This window comes from Xyrauchen texanus, chromosome 20 (assembly GCF_025860055.1).
Source record: "Xyrauchen texanus isolate HMW12.3.18 chromosome 20, RBS_HiC_50CHRs, whole genome shotgun sequence".
Taxonomy (NCBI): domain Eukaryota; kingdom Metazoa; phylum Chordata; class Actinopteri; order Cypriniformes; family Catostomidae; genus Xyrauchen; species Xyrauchen texanus.
The window spans coordinates 28,560,477-28,574,435 of NC_068295.1; the positions used below are offsets into that span (position 1 = coordinate 28,560,477).

A 13,959-nucleotide genomic window follows, 5' to 3' on the forward strand; every position below is an offset into this window, starting at 1 on the left:
GCAACAGAAAACCAGGAAAAAGGTTTAAGGGTTCGCGGATGTGCTGTGTAGTTTTGAGCTCAAACAGGTACTATTATTTATGTCACAGACTGGCAACTTAAACAAATTCATTAAGCTTTTTAAAGCACCGCAGACAGATGTTAGGGAAGGGAAATTGCTGTGTACTTAATGATATTAGCTCGATGCATGAAGCTCTTTTACTGTGACAGCAGTGGCAGAGTGAACAACTACAGTACATTCCGTTATCTGAGGTCGAAAAAGTCGACGCTTGTGAGAGAATTTTTTCCTTTTTTTAGTCCAGGGATGTGTATGAGTATCTATGGTACATTGAATCTAAATATTACATTATTTAATATTAATAAAAAAAACATGACAAACAAATAAGTAGGTTTGGACATCAATAGTGTAATTCTAGTCTCTGTCTATGATGTTATTTTGGTTTAATGTCACTAGTCTGGACTGAATGTCAGATCTTTGTCTTCACCTTATTTTCTCTCCTTCTCAAACAGATTGCATCAGCAGAGAGATGTTGCAATTTGTTTGTCACCAATAAGTTCTGCATTGTGAGACTGACTGTAGTGTGACTGTATAGTTGTGTGGCCAGGGGTTGTTGCTGCTCTGTGATGGTTAGGTTACTTTTCTGGCCAATCACACGCTGAACTGTGATGCAGTTGTCTGCAGCCTGTCCTCCCCAGTCACCAGCTGTGGCAAAGACTAAAGTTCTGGTTGAGGTGTCCCCTACTAGCTGCAACCTTCGCCAACTGGGACAACATCCTGGGTCCTCGTGTACGACACATCTGGGCCCCCAGATGTGGGTGAATCCTCAAAGGCCAGGGGTTGTTGCTGCTCTGTGACGGTTAGGTTACTTATCTGGCCAATCACACGCTGAACGGTGAGATTCTGCAGAGCGTGGAGAGTGGCGCAGTGGATGTGAAGTTCTACGTCTTGGCAGAAAAGGGAGTCACCTTCGTCTCGTTGATCTTCGACGGGGAGCTCAAGGGTGACTAGACCACTTGTGCGCTGTCAATCATTCGGCCAAGTCAGAGCTAAGCTTCTATCTGCATCTGACAGCGTGTGTGTCGAGACTGAAACACATCATCATCTTCATGCAGAAGGTCTTTGCTCAGAGTTGTACATCTTTTACGTTTAATCCAGTTGCTATTTTTTATTTTGTTTTACAGTCTATGTGTGGGTTTGGGGGAGGGGGGGGTTGCAGTGTAGACATAATATCTGACACCCCATCCGCATAACAGCTCAATGCTGGTGCATATCTGTCAGTTTCAAAGTACTTAATTTGCATGATTGCTTTTGCCAAAGTGTCAATACTAATACAAAAATTTATGTGTGCAATAACAGTAATGCTAATAAAAAATAACAATATGCAATAAAACAATAACAATAAACACGAATTTAATAAAATGGGTAAATAAAATAGAGTGCAGAGAAAAAATTAAATAAATATTCAACAAGACATATAATAGAGAATATGGAAAGCATGGCTTGTCTCTGAGGGTGCAGTTCAGGTATTTATTCAGCAATATAGAAAGTGTGGTATGAGGATTTAAAGATCTTTCAATAGTATTTATCTTACTCTCTTTCTCTCTCTCACTGACCCATATAAAGTCATAATCTTTCTTGTTACTGATAAAGGACACTGTTCTGAACGATGATGATATTGGCAGCGTTGGGATGTAACGGAATACATTTAACGGGATTATGTATTTAAAATACAAAATATTAGTAACTGTATTCCACTACAATTACAATTTAAATCATTGGTAATCAGAATACAGTTACATTCAAAATATATTTTGATTAATGAAGAGATTACTTTTCATTTTATTGTCATTTGTTTATTTTAATATTTAGTCCTTTCAGATGGAAAAATGTATACATATAAATGATGAAATCCAAAGTGCATTTGAACAGCAGTGAAACACTTTCTTATGATGTGTTACATTCATATGAGCAGACAGAGAAGTCAGTTTGGAGCAGAAGAAATAGAAATGGTAAATAGTCTGCACTTATAAAGCATTTTTTTAACCTTAGATGTTAAAGCGCTTTACACTATGTCCCATTCACACACACACTCATACACCAATGGCGGCAGAGATGCCATGCAAGGCGCTAGCCTGCCATTAGGAGCAACTTGGGGTTCAGTGTCTTGCCCAAGGACACTTCGGCATGTGGAGTCACGTGGGCAGGGAATCGAACCACCGATCCTGCGATTAGCAGTCTAGGTTACTGTTGTAACCTCCATTCCCCGTCTGTCGCTCACTCGACGTTGTGTTGAATGAAGCGACTCTCGGGGTCCCTATTCAATCACGCCATGCCCTGAACCATGTATGTGAGCTGCTGATGCAGGTGCGGGCAGGCCATTGCGTGCCAAAGCAACAGGCTGCGTTAGACTGCATGTACCCTTCCCCAGTGCCCATAAAAAAACGTCATAAACGTTTTAGGTCCCCATTTGGGGGGTGCCCTTCCCCAGTGCCCATAAAAAAACGTCATAAACGTTTTAGGTCCCCATCTGGGGGTCAAATCGACGTGCCAAGCATGGGAGCAGGCCGTGCCAGCCGCACCTTTTCTCTATATATGTTTCTTGCATAGAGTTAAAGTGGCTGTGGCCTTTTTAATGCTATAACAAGCATCGGGGAAGGTGTTCTTTTCTAGCTCCTATTCTTTCAGGGGGAAAAGACCCCGCGGTGACCACCACCTGCCCATGCTGGGGGGGAGGTAAAGTGTGGCAAAATACTTCACATGCAGGGGCGGATCTAGAAAAATATTTATGGGGTGGCGAGAGGGGGGCAGGAATTTTGGAGGGGTGGCAACATATGGCAGACTTATATATACTTAATTTAATCACGTTTATCACAGTTTGATGAGAAATTGTATGTAGACACTAAAAAAAGGCACAGGCTGCCATTTACAATCTCATACAGACAAACTTAATCTCATGCAATCAATGTCTTGCATTTGAGGTTTCATGTGACAGTTCATATTAGGAATAAGTGACTATACAATGTGAACTCACTTAATAGGAGATAGAAGTATGATTGAAGTATTTTTACCGGAAAGGCATTAAGGTAAGACACAGGTGATGACAGGCAGATGTGTGAGAGGGGAAGCAAACGCACGCAGCATTTGTACAAGAAGAAACTATACAAAGAAAAACTTACACATGAAGATCTATGGATTGAGCTGTACTAAAGTGAGCATAAATACACTGTGGAAATAAATAGGTCACGGCACTTAAACGAGGTACTGGACATCGCTTTAATTGTTTACTCAGAACACACATTTTTCCAAACTGATCAGTCTCTTGCCGCTCTGGCGCCATCTCGTGCTGCATTCAGTGCAGTCGGACATTGGAGATTCACGCTCGTAAATTGTCAAATTGGCCATAACTTTTAATTCTTGGGTGGCAAGTATTCTTTTAGGGTGGCATATGCCACCCTATGCCACCCCGGTAGATCCGCCCCTGTTCACATGGGTTTTCAGGCCACATGTGGAAATGGCACGGTGGTAGATCCTACCTGCTGCGAGGGAGGAGTTGCTTCAAACATGGCGACCGGTGGGCAGTGGGGACTGCCCAAGGGAGATGCAGGTCCTCCAGTAGGGGGACCGTACCGCGGAAAATACACACAGGGGGATTAATCCATGCGGGCCCATCCTGTGGAGCACCTATTCTAGTACAGAGTAATTAGTACAAGTAATGGGTCTAGTCGGGGAATTCCTCCACTGAATTCGCGGCCAGAGGCCTAGGGAGGAAGAACATCCAGGGAGCGTGAGTTTAGTGGACTCTCCTGGGTGAAAGAGCACACATGATCACCTCAGTGGAGGAGAAAGGCGCTATGTGCAAGCGGAACACCCGGACAGACGGTCCATATTCCCGAGTTCTACGTGCTCAGACCTGAGAGAACACGGGACGAGACCAACTCAACCCTGAGATTGTAAAATCTCATAAAGGTATTGGGTGTTGCCCAGCCCACTGCTCTGCAGATGTCTGCTAGGAAGGTGCCGTTGGCAAATGCCCACGAGGATGCCACACTTCTCGTCGAGTGTGCTCAAACTCACAATGGGGCTGGGTGTGATAGGCCAAAGCGATGGCATCAACAACCCAGTGGGATAGCTTCTGTTTGGAGACAGTGTTCCCTTTCCGCTGTCCACCAAAGCAGACAATGAGCAGCTCAGAACATGCGGTCCACATAGGTACGCAAAGCACGCACCGGACACAGCAACAAAAAGGCTGGGTCTGCCTCTTCCCGGGGCAGTGCTTGCAGGTTCACTACCTGGTCCATGCAGGTACGGTGCAAGGGACGGTGATGACGTAAAATAGAGACGTGGAAGTACGCGTCCTTCAGGTCTAACGCTGCGAACCAATCCAGATGCCGGACGCATGTTAGGATGTGTCTTTGCATGAGCTTCTTGAACGGGAGTTTGTGCAAGACCCGGTTGAAAACTCGCAAATCCAGGATCAGTCATAATCCACTGCCTTTCTTGGGTACGATGAAGTAAGTGCTGTAGAAACCCTTCTTCATCTCAGCTGGAGGGACAGACTCTATCACGTCTTTGAGTAAAACCCGAGTAACCAATTGTCTAGCCGTGAGTTCTACGGGGAGGACAGAGGGTTCCAATCCAACCCCACGCTCACGGTGGCCTGGGCATACATGTTGGTCATATGGGCATCTGACACCGGGATGCTCTCCGATGCAGTGGCGGATTTGTCATCTAGCCCAGCGGGTCCGAGGGAGTAAACAGACTGGCCGTGAGGCGAGCCGCTCTCACCTCGAGCCTGGATGGAAGTGAACGAGCTTTTCAGGTGGTTCGTGGGGATCTACCTGGCAAAACCGAGCCTGTTGCCATCCCTAAATCGCGTCCTTCGCCAGCTGGGTCATCCTCAATTCTGTTGGAAGAAGGAGTCATGCTGTGTGTGCTCTTTTAGAGGAATTTACTCTTTTAGGAAAATACTTTCTTTTAGAAGTGCTTTTGAAGCGCCCAGGGGCAAAGCCGCTGATATTCGCCGTAGATCCAACAGAGGTGAGTGGAACAGAATTAATCTCAGCTCGCTGATCGCACAACCGCTCGGCTCCGAAGAAGAAATCTGAATGAACAGATGCACAATTCCCTCCTTGTATACCCGTATGTCCGGGGGAGGGACATACAAATTCTCATTGGTCTTTTCTCAAGTTCAGAGGTAACCGAGGCCTTCAAGAAAGTCCCCTAGTGTCTCTTCATTCGACACAACATCGAGTGAGCAACAGGCGGAGATCAAATCTGCATAAGATATTAAGGTTTTTCAGAGAATGTATTTTTAACATGTATATTTTGTCTTACTGTACTGGAAGATATTTTATATTCAAAAAAGTGAAAAAATCTACCAGTGCTGAAGAAGTAATCCAAAGTATTTAGAATACTTTACTGACCTTGAATAATCTAACGTAACACTTTACAAATTACATTTTACAGCATGTATTTTGTAATCTGTAGAGGAATACATTTCAAAAGTAACCCTCCCAACCCTGGATATTGGTGACATGTAATGAAGAATTTTTGCACAAGTAAGAAATATTGCATCTTTTGGAGAAGCCAATAATCTGAATGATCTATTTTGTTGTTTGGAGCAGAGTTCTGCTGAGGGGTTGTGATATGTGTGATTCTTCTCTTTCACAGGGCAATCGGCTCTCATCTTCAGACTTGTGGCTGTTCTATGGTGGTTGGCAGCAATCCCAAGAAAGTCAATAATGTGCACATTCCTATTTGGACATTCACTTCATTCACATCGATGTACAGTATGTACAGTTGAGCTCATACGTTTAACATAACCCTTGCAGAATCTAAAAAATGTTTCACTTTTAAATACAATTTTTATTTAGTATTGCCTATAACAGGAGTTTTAAAACATTTTGATGCCAATGACCCCATGATATGGTGATCCTGTTGCAAGGGACCCCCTTCCTAAATGTAGTCTTATTTATACTGTGTGAAAAAAATAGTAAGCAGGATGTTATAAAGACAACATGTTGTTTGCTAAATTAAATAATTGGCATTTATATCGTCATTGTACTAAAACCAACAGAAATAATTAAATTATTATCTAGAAAATATTTACTGTATTACATTGACAGCGTATCTTTTTTTACACAATACTAGAGTAATGTTAGATGTTTAAACCTTTGAAGAAACATTTTCAATCCAAATGCATTTGTATCATACATTTCACAATATATATTTCTTTACAGTATTCTTAACAATTCCCAGTGAGCAAGTTAAAGGAATGGTTCACCCAAAAATTCAAATTCTCTCATTTACATGTCATCCCAGATGTGTATGACTTTCGTTCTTCTGCTGAACACAAATGTAGATTTTTTGAAAAATATCTCAGCTCTGTAGGTCCATACAATGGTGGCCAGAACTTTGAAGCTCCAAAAAGCACATAATAGTGCTAAAAGTAATTCATAAAACTCCAGTGGTTAAATCTATGTCTTTAGAATAGATATGATAATTGTGTGTGAGAAACAGATCAATATTTTAGTCCTTTTTTTACTATAAATATTCACTTTCACATTCTGAAAGTGAAAGTTAAAGTGGAGATTTATAGTATCAAAGGAATTAAATATTGATCTATTTCTCACCAAAAATGACTGCATCGCTTCAGAAGGATTTAACCTCTGGAGTCATATGGATTACTTTTATGATTGTGATTATTGGAGATTCAAAGTTTGGTACCCATTTATTTGAAATGTATAGACCTACAGAGCTGAGATATTCTATTAGATATTCTTCTAAAAATCTTAATTTTTGTTCTGCAGAAGAAAGAAAGTCACACACATTTGGGATGGGCATGTGGGTGAGGAAATAATCAGAGAATTAAAATATTTGTGTTAACTATCCCTTTAAGAACATTGGGCAAATACACTAACCAGGACAAGCCATGTTTACTCATGCACAACCATCACAAAAGGCTACAAACAGTTATTGATGCTTGAGGAAGCAACACATGATATTAAGAATCAAGAATAATTTGTGTAAATGCAATTCATATGTTTTATGATCCCTCTTATTTAAAAAAACAAAATGCAGATTCTACAACGTATGTAAACTGTAAGTATAAAACTGTAAGTTGAATTATGATGTTTCCTTCACTAGATCGTGCTCATGCTGAGTCTCTTCCTCACTCCTGTGGAGAGAAAGTGCTCTTGATTGTGTCACCCTGACAGCTCATTTAAATTTGACACAGGTCTCTTTGTTCAGGGCCTCATCAAGGTATCTTCAACATCCCTCTGTGGGAAACTTATGCAACTACTGCTCATTTGCAAAGAATGTTCTGCCTGGTAATAAAATATTTGGTTCATAATCATCAAGTGCCCCTGGTTGAATGTGGCTACAGGTGATTGTCTTTGCAGGATGGGAGATTTACAAAGTTCCCATTCTTCTTATTCCCAGGACTCCGCAGGGAGCTTCGTGTTGCTCTACTCCCCGTGTCCCACCACACCGATGTGGACATTAACACGGTGAAGCAGATGCCCCCCTGCCACGAGCACACATATCTGTTTTTTTTATGTAAGGGATAATGTACAGTCAGGCAGTCATTATTGCAAAATAAACCCTGATGTGAAGTTGAGGGCTTTTGCATCACCCTGAAAGGGTTTATTTTGCGATAATAACTATCCGACTGTACGTTATCCCACTTATTACACAGCTACTTGCCAAATAAAAAAATAAACGGAAAAGCCATATTGATTTGAGTTAAAACTAGACCTGCATTTTTAGGTGAAAATAGCTGTGCATGGAAGGAAAAAGGACGTCTTTTTTCAGCTGAGCGTTTCAGGCTGAATTAATTCCAGAAGTTTCATACTTAGGGTTAGGATTTAGAAAAAACCCTACCCAGAATGTCTGAGCAATTTTCAATACTGTGCTGCCTTTTGATTAGAAGAAAGAGACATGAAATGAAAGACATGAAACTAGCACAGCTATATAGAAATCGGTTGAATGGTGCAACGGCCTATTCTACAATTTAGATGTCATTATACAAATATATTTGACCACAGAATGCCTTTATTGACCAGTGAGAATCAAGTAATCTAGAGAGCCATGCAATAGATTGTAATAAATTGCAGAGGAACTGTTTGATCTTTTGATCTGAATCCTCTTTATCAAGAAACTTCCTTTGAGATTTCTCTGTGTGTGGATGTTCGTCCTTGATATTCTGAAAACTCTTCAATTCTAGTAATGTCATGGTTCACTGCTGTGGCCAGCATAGAAATGCATCATTGATTTGTTTTCAAAGACTGCCAGTGACAGTTTGGCAGATATTTTTTCCATTAAAAGTTCACAGAGTTGCTGAGAGGTGGAACAGAGAATTGTAAAAATTTATTTCAGGGTAGGGCTGCACAATTAATCATATTCTAATCATGATCACTATTTCTGCCTCTCATGGTTAATTGAGCGTAATTGTCTGCAATTTTTGTATGCTAGCAAACAGAAATGATCAGCCAGGTAAAATTGAAAATTGTTGCTCATTTTTATAATGCTGCCAAAACTGTTGTCAACAGAAACAACACACACACTTCCTTTTTTTTTTACACATTTACTTGTTTGTCATTTAGCTGCTGTTTAATGTAATTTTAGTTTTTATTTAAGAAACAAATATCAAAGCTATGGCAACAGTATTTTTTGTCCAAATTGTGCAGCCATGCAATAAAAATAAACAAATCAATAAATAAAACTTCAAAGGCAGAATAACCGTGATAAATAATCGTGATTAAAATTTTAAGCAAAATAATTGTGATTATCATTTTAACCATTATTGTGCAGCCCTATTTCAGGGCACTTGCTATATCCTTCGCTCAATCTGTTTTGTACACATACAAAAAGAAAGTAGTCAACTTCTTTTGAATCTTTTTCAGAATTTAAACTAGCTCAAAAAGTTAGTAAAGATTCTTTTTAGCATTTACTAATCTTTCTGGGTTTTCTTAGGAATATATTTCAGGACATGTTGCACAAAGACACACTTGTAAAGTCCTTCATAAATGAGGTAAGCCTTCACTAATCCCCTTTCAAATTCTTTGAATATCCTGAGCTTTATAATAACTTCTATTGTGACCTTGATAACACATGTGTAGTTGTGTAGGTGTTTCTGTTAAAACCAGGTATGGCTCTGCAGAGTGTGTACTTGTCCCAATTTTTTTCTCCTGCTGCACATAAAGGCTTTGACACTGCTCAGATATATTGAGGATGAGACATATGTACAGCAACTTAATACTTATCTAATGCTGCCACAGATATATTTACCTTGCATATAGTACATTCTTTGAACATGCACACATTTGACTGAATATACAGTATGCTCTAGATAGACACACAGACAGATATTGGAAATGTATTATGTTGCTCTATACAATATGGACAGATGCAGTTGTAATGCGCTCTTTACATTCTGTTTAAATATTGCATGGACGAATAATGAATTATTGACAGTGGACTGTTGAATCATTGAAAATGTATGCACACCCTTCAGTGGTAATGTTGTTACTCCGTAGGTGTGCATTTATTTTCTAAAAGTCTGCATTCAATTATTCCACGTATACAACGATTGCCACATGTGTATTTGTTTAGCACAAAGCATTTTTTAGGTTTTCTTCCCTAAAATGTTTGTGTGTATTGTAGAACTACTTTCTAATGCTGTTACTAGTTCAAAAACGTGACTCAAAATCCCATTACTAGTTTAAAAGCATCACTTTCTAACTAGAAGCAGTAACTAGTCTATTGTGTAACAAGGTTTTGTGTGTGTATATGTGTGATAGCGAGAGAGAGAGAGAGAGAGTTGTCTTTAGTGAGACTTCACATTATTACATATTATTACAATGTTATTTGGCAGGAGAGGCGTGCCATTCATCTTTCGACCAGCTGTGTAAATTACGTTTAATTAAAAAACATAATTTAGAAAAAAATATTTGTTTCATGTTATGCTTGTCCAGTGTTATTTTAGTACTGTAGCCTATACGGCTGTTTGAATTTCAGTTCATTTGAAACTTATTCAGCAAATTGGAAAGAACGTGGTGAATTGATATTGAACTGCAATGTCAACCTGGAACTACTTCATAGCTCTACAGGAACACTTTGTAATGTTTGTCAGCCAATAAGAAGTAAGAATAAAAAAATACGCTGGTATAAATCACTATAAACACTGACTAGTAAGAACTGTCCATTTTAACTAGAAATGAAGTACAAATTATCTATCATGTACAATGACAATTAATGCATTCATATGCACTAAATGACAGCAATTTTCAGTAATAATGACAGTCGTTTTATATTATTTGAATATGTTCCTTGAGGTTCACTTAAAATATTAGTACATTTTTTTTTACACAAAAAGAGATATATATTTGTAAAACATGATCATTTTCCACCCTCTTTTATAAACGCTCGGTTTGGTGCTGCTTCTCCTTTAAGACTTGACAGTAAACACCCACTGTTATGATTGACTCTCTGCTCTTTACTGACCTGCTCTCTTTACTTGCCATCTCACTGCTCACCACTACAGGGCGGGCTACAGAAGTGATTAAAGGTAAACCAGGTGTTGGTGTGTTGTTGTGGAGGCGGTGAGATGCAAATATCTACCACAGTGTGACATCACAATGTGAAGGAAGTAGAGAATGAGTCGTTTTGGCAGATTGATTTCAACAACTGCTCTTTTTCCAATGAGGAGGAAGCTTTGAGTTCTGAAACTTACAGTATTTTTATATATAACACAGTGACCTCTTATATGTCAAAATATCATGGAAAATTTGATTCCTCATGTCACGAGTAAAAATTTTATTTTAAGATTTTTGTATTATGGTATATACATTGATAATATATATTTGGTTATTTTTTATATATTTGGCCGTTTCATGGGAACAATATACTGTAAATTAGTTTGTGTTTTTTCAACCTTCTGGGCACATTTAATTATCAACGTTCATCATTGTAGGTCATGAAATATGTTTTTAGTTTCAGGCTTATTGCATTGTATTGAATATCTACTGATCACAGTGTTATTATTTGTTACAGGCAGAAGGGGAAGAAGCCTTTCAGATCTCTACACAATCTAAAAAACAATTTGGACATGACAGTGGAGGGGGACTTGAACATCATAATGGTGATGGTGGAGAAGCTGCGGGCAGACCTTCACTCCATTTGTTTTGGGAAGTCTTTCCTCGCCAGCGTGCAGGAGCGTGCATGACCTCCTCATGAGCTTCTGAACTATGCCGGAGTGCCTATAGATGTTGTAATTTTTCTGTGACCACACCCACATCCTTATGTTTATTTTAAGGACGTTTCAATGTACTGTTTGTGCACAGCATTCAGAAAAGTGCCGGTAAATGTGCCTAAGTGCTCCGTCACGATGCCTGCTTCTGAAATGATAACTGGAACAATTTTTGCTGCAAAATTATAAACTGCTAGTGATGTTGGCAAATTCTTATTTGTGTGAAAAGCTTTGACAACTTTTATGCTTATGAGATTCTTGGGCTCATGAAGGAGGCGAGATGTGTCTGGGAAAGACAGTGTTTGGGTCTCACAGTCAGCGGCTTTCTGGTATTTAAGAGATTGTTTTTACTGCAAGTCCTATACCATACCAAACATTGTTTTAGATATCCTGCATAAACATGATAACTAACATGAAAGCATATGCCGGTCATTCATAATATCTGGATAAATGTGAGAGTTGTTTTGTTTACTAATTGAATAAATATTTGACAAAAGAACAAAGTAATTTTAATCTGACTGTGGGTTTGTCTTCCTATGTGCATGATTGTCATCTTATGTAAATTTGAATACCATACAGGATCTACATAAGTAATCTTAACTCTTTAATAACTTTCCCTGGCCTTTTATCAATGATATGATTGTCTCAACACTGCACATATTTCACGTGAGTGATCTGCAACTTCCCAGAACTCTTCTTTTGAGAGATTTTTCATTGTTCCTTAAAGGTGAAATGTGTGATTTCTGCACCACTAAAGGCACCACATGGAATTGCAAAATTAGGACAATTTTCAAACTAGTTTTTAAACAAACACTCCCCCAGCTCCCATTGCTCAGCCAAAAAGATTGTCCCACCTAAAAACCCACACCATTGGTTGAGACAATGTTTCTGTGTTGGCTGGTCATGACACTCAAACAAAGAGAGCAATGTTTAAATAGTGCCACAGAGCCCAATAAGCTGGGATAGAAGACAGTATTAAACACATCAGCTTTAACTTGACAAACTATACTACAGTTATGGTTAATTCAATTACTTGTACTTGCGCATCTGGCTTGAGACATGTAGGGAAGCTGGCGGAAATTTGGGAAAACCAAGAAAAAAATACTTTGACTTATTGTATCTAAATTAGGTCAAATCTCAGGTGTAAAATGTACAAGGAAGTCAGCAAATAACAGGAACGGCCCTTAGCCATCTTGCTTTCATTTTGAAATGTTTTTTTTTCTCTCTCTCAAAATATTGCTTTTCTCCACTGTTGTTATTTAACACACAGCCTTTGTGTTAATGGAAGACACATAATGAGGGTGTAATTGTAGTGTAATGATGACTCTCAGCACATCAGGGGTGTTCTGAACATTTTGGGAAACTTGCGAAAGTCATAAACTGAATTTTAATTTGAAATATGTATATTGGTACATTTTAAGTTGTAAATGTGTTGTCTTAATAAATGGTGCCTATTTTATTTGTGAAACATAACTTGTCTTATAATACCTGTCTATTAGTGTAAAATCCTCCTTTCCTGAACTATTTGATTTTCCAAATGAACTAATATTCAGTATGTTCTATGTAGTAGGAGGTTTATTTATTGAGGCTTATATGGGGATTATTTTTTGGTGAGAAGATGAACACAGCTGGACACTGGACAGAGCAGCAGGTAGCCTATTCCACAATGCTGAGAAACTGCAGGAGACAATTTATAATGAATATGCAAGAGCCCTAATCTGATTTTATTGCAGTGCCTTGCATAAGTACTTAAACCCTTAATCAGTTCTGTCATGTTACGGAATAGCAAATCCTATTATTTGTACACAATTGCACTCTGTGATAGTTTACATTTTTTAGCTCAAAAGTAGAAAGCATTCTTTACTAAATTGAATCCAATCCCACATTTTATTGTTTTGTAAAACACACTGTTTAGTTTAATTTTGGCAATTATTCTATGTTATATTTGATGCTTTTTTTTTATTTTTTTTTTTACCTTTTCCCATAGTGCCACATACTGACTGCGCCCCTATTTAATTTTATTTTTAATTCTTGGGCCATGCCTACGTCAATTTGGCTTAATATTATTCAAAGAGAATGTTTGTTTTGTAGACAGCATTTGTTACAACTTTGATAGTCGTAGTATTCTCACTTTATCAATATCTTAAAGGCAGGTGTTTTGCTTTTACTGGTGCATGTGTATATATATATATATATATATATATATATATATATATATATATATATATATATATATATATATATATAATACATACATATTATAAATACTTTTTATTAATTCATTTATTTGAATAAATTAATTACTGGTATATTGCATTTTTTTTAATTATTATTATGTAAAATTGTATTATATAATCATTCCTTATTAATTGCACTTCATAATGCAAAGTTTATTTTCAGTGATATTCGCTTTAGATGACCCCTTTAAATAATTTTTAATTCTTAAAATTATTACAGTCTTACACTACAATGTCACTTGATCTTTTCGGCCTTTCTTTTCCCCTCCTTCACACTTGATCCACTGGCTACTCGGGTCAAGCCTGACACAGCTAACGTTATTTTGATTGGCTACTCCCCGTGCCACTCACGCCCATTTTCTATAATCTCGCTTTATTATTGGTTCATTTGTCCACAACAGATGTGTGATTGGTTTGACAATGGCACCTGACGACAAAACAGGAAGCGTAAGCGCTTTCCATGTAAATACT

General features: G+C 38.4%; 1 long non-coding RNA gene across 1 annotated transcript; it reads left to right on the top strand.

Moving 5' to 3' along the window:
• LOC127660949 (uncharacterized) lies at positions 1-7,958 on the top strand. The gene is made up of 4 exons (XR_007972705.1): positions 1-67; positions 510-1,115; positions 5,671-5,789; positions 7,147-7,958. It is a non-coding gene; the product is annotated as an uncharacterized LOC127660949 (long non-coding RNA).
• The last annotated feature ends 6,001 nt before the right edge of the window (positions 7,959-13,959 follow it).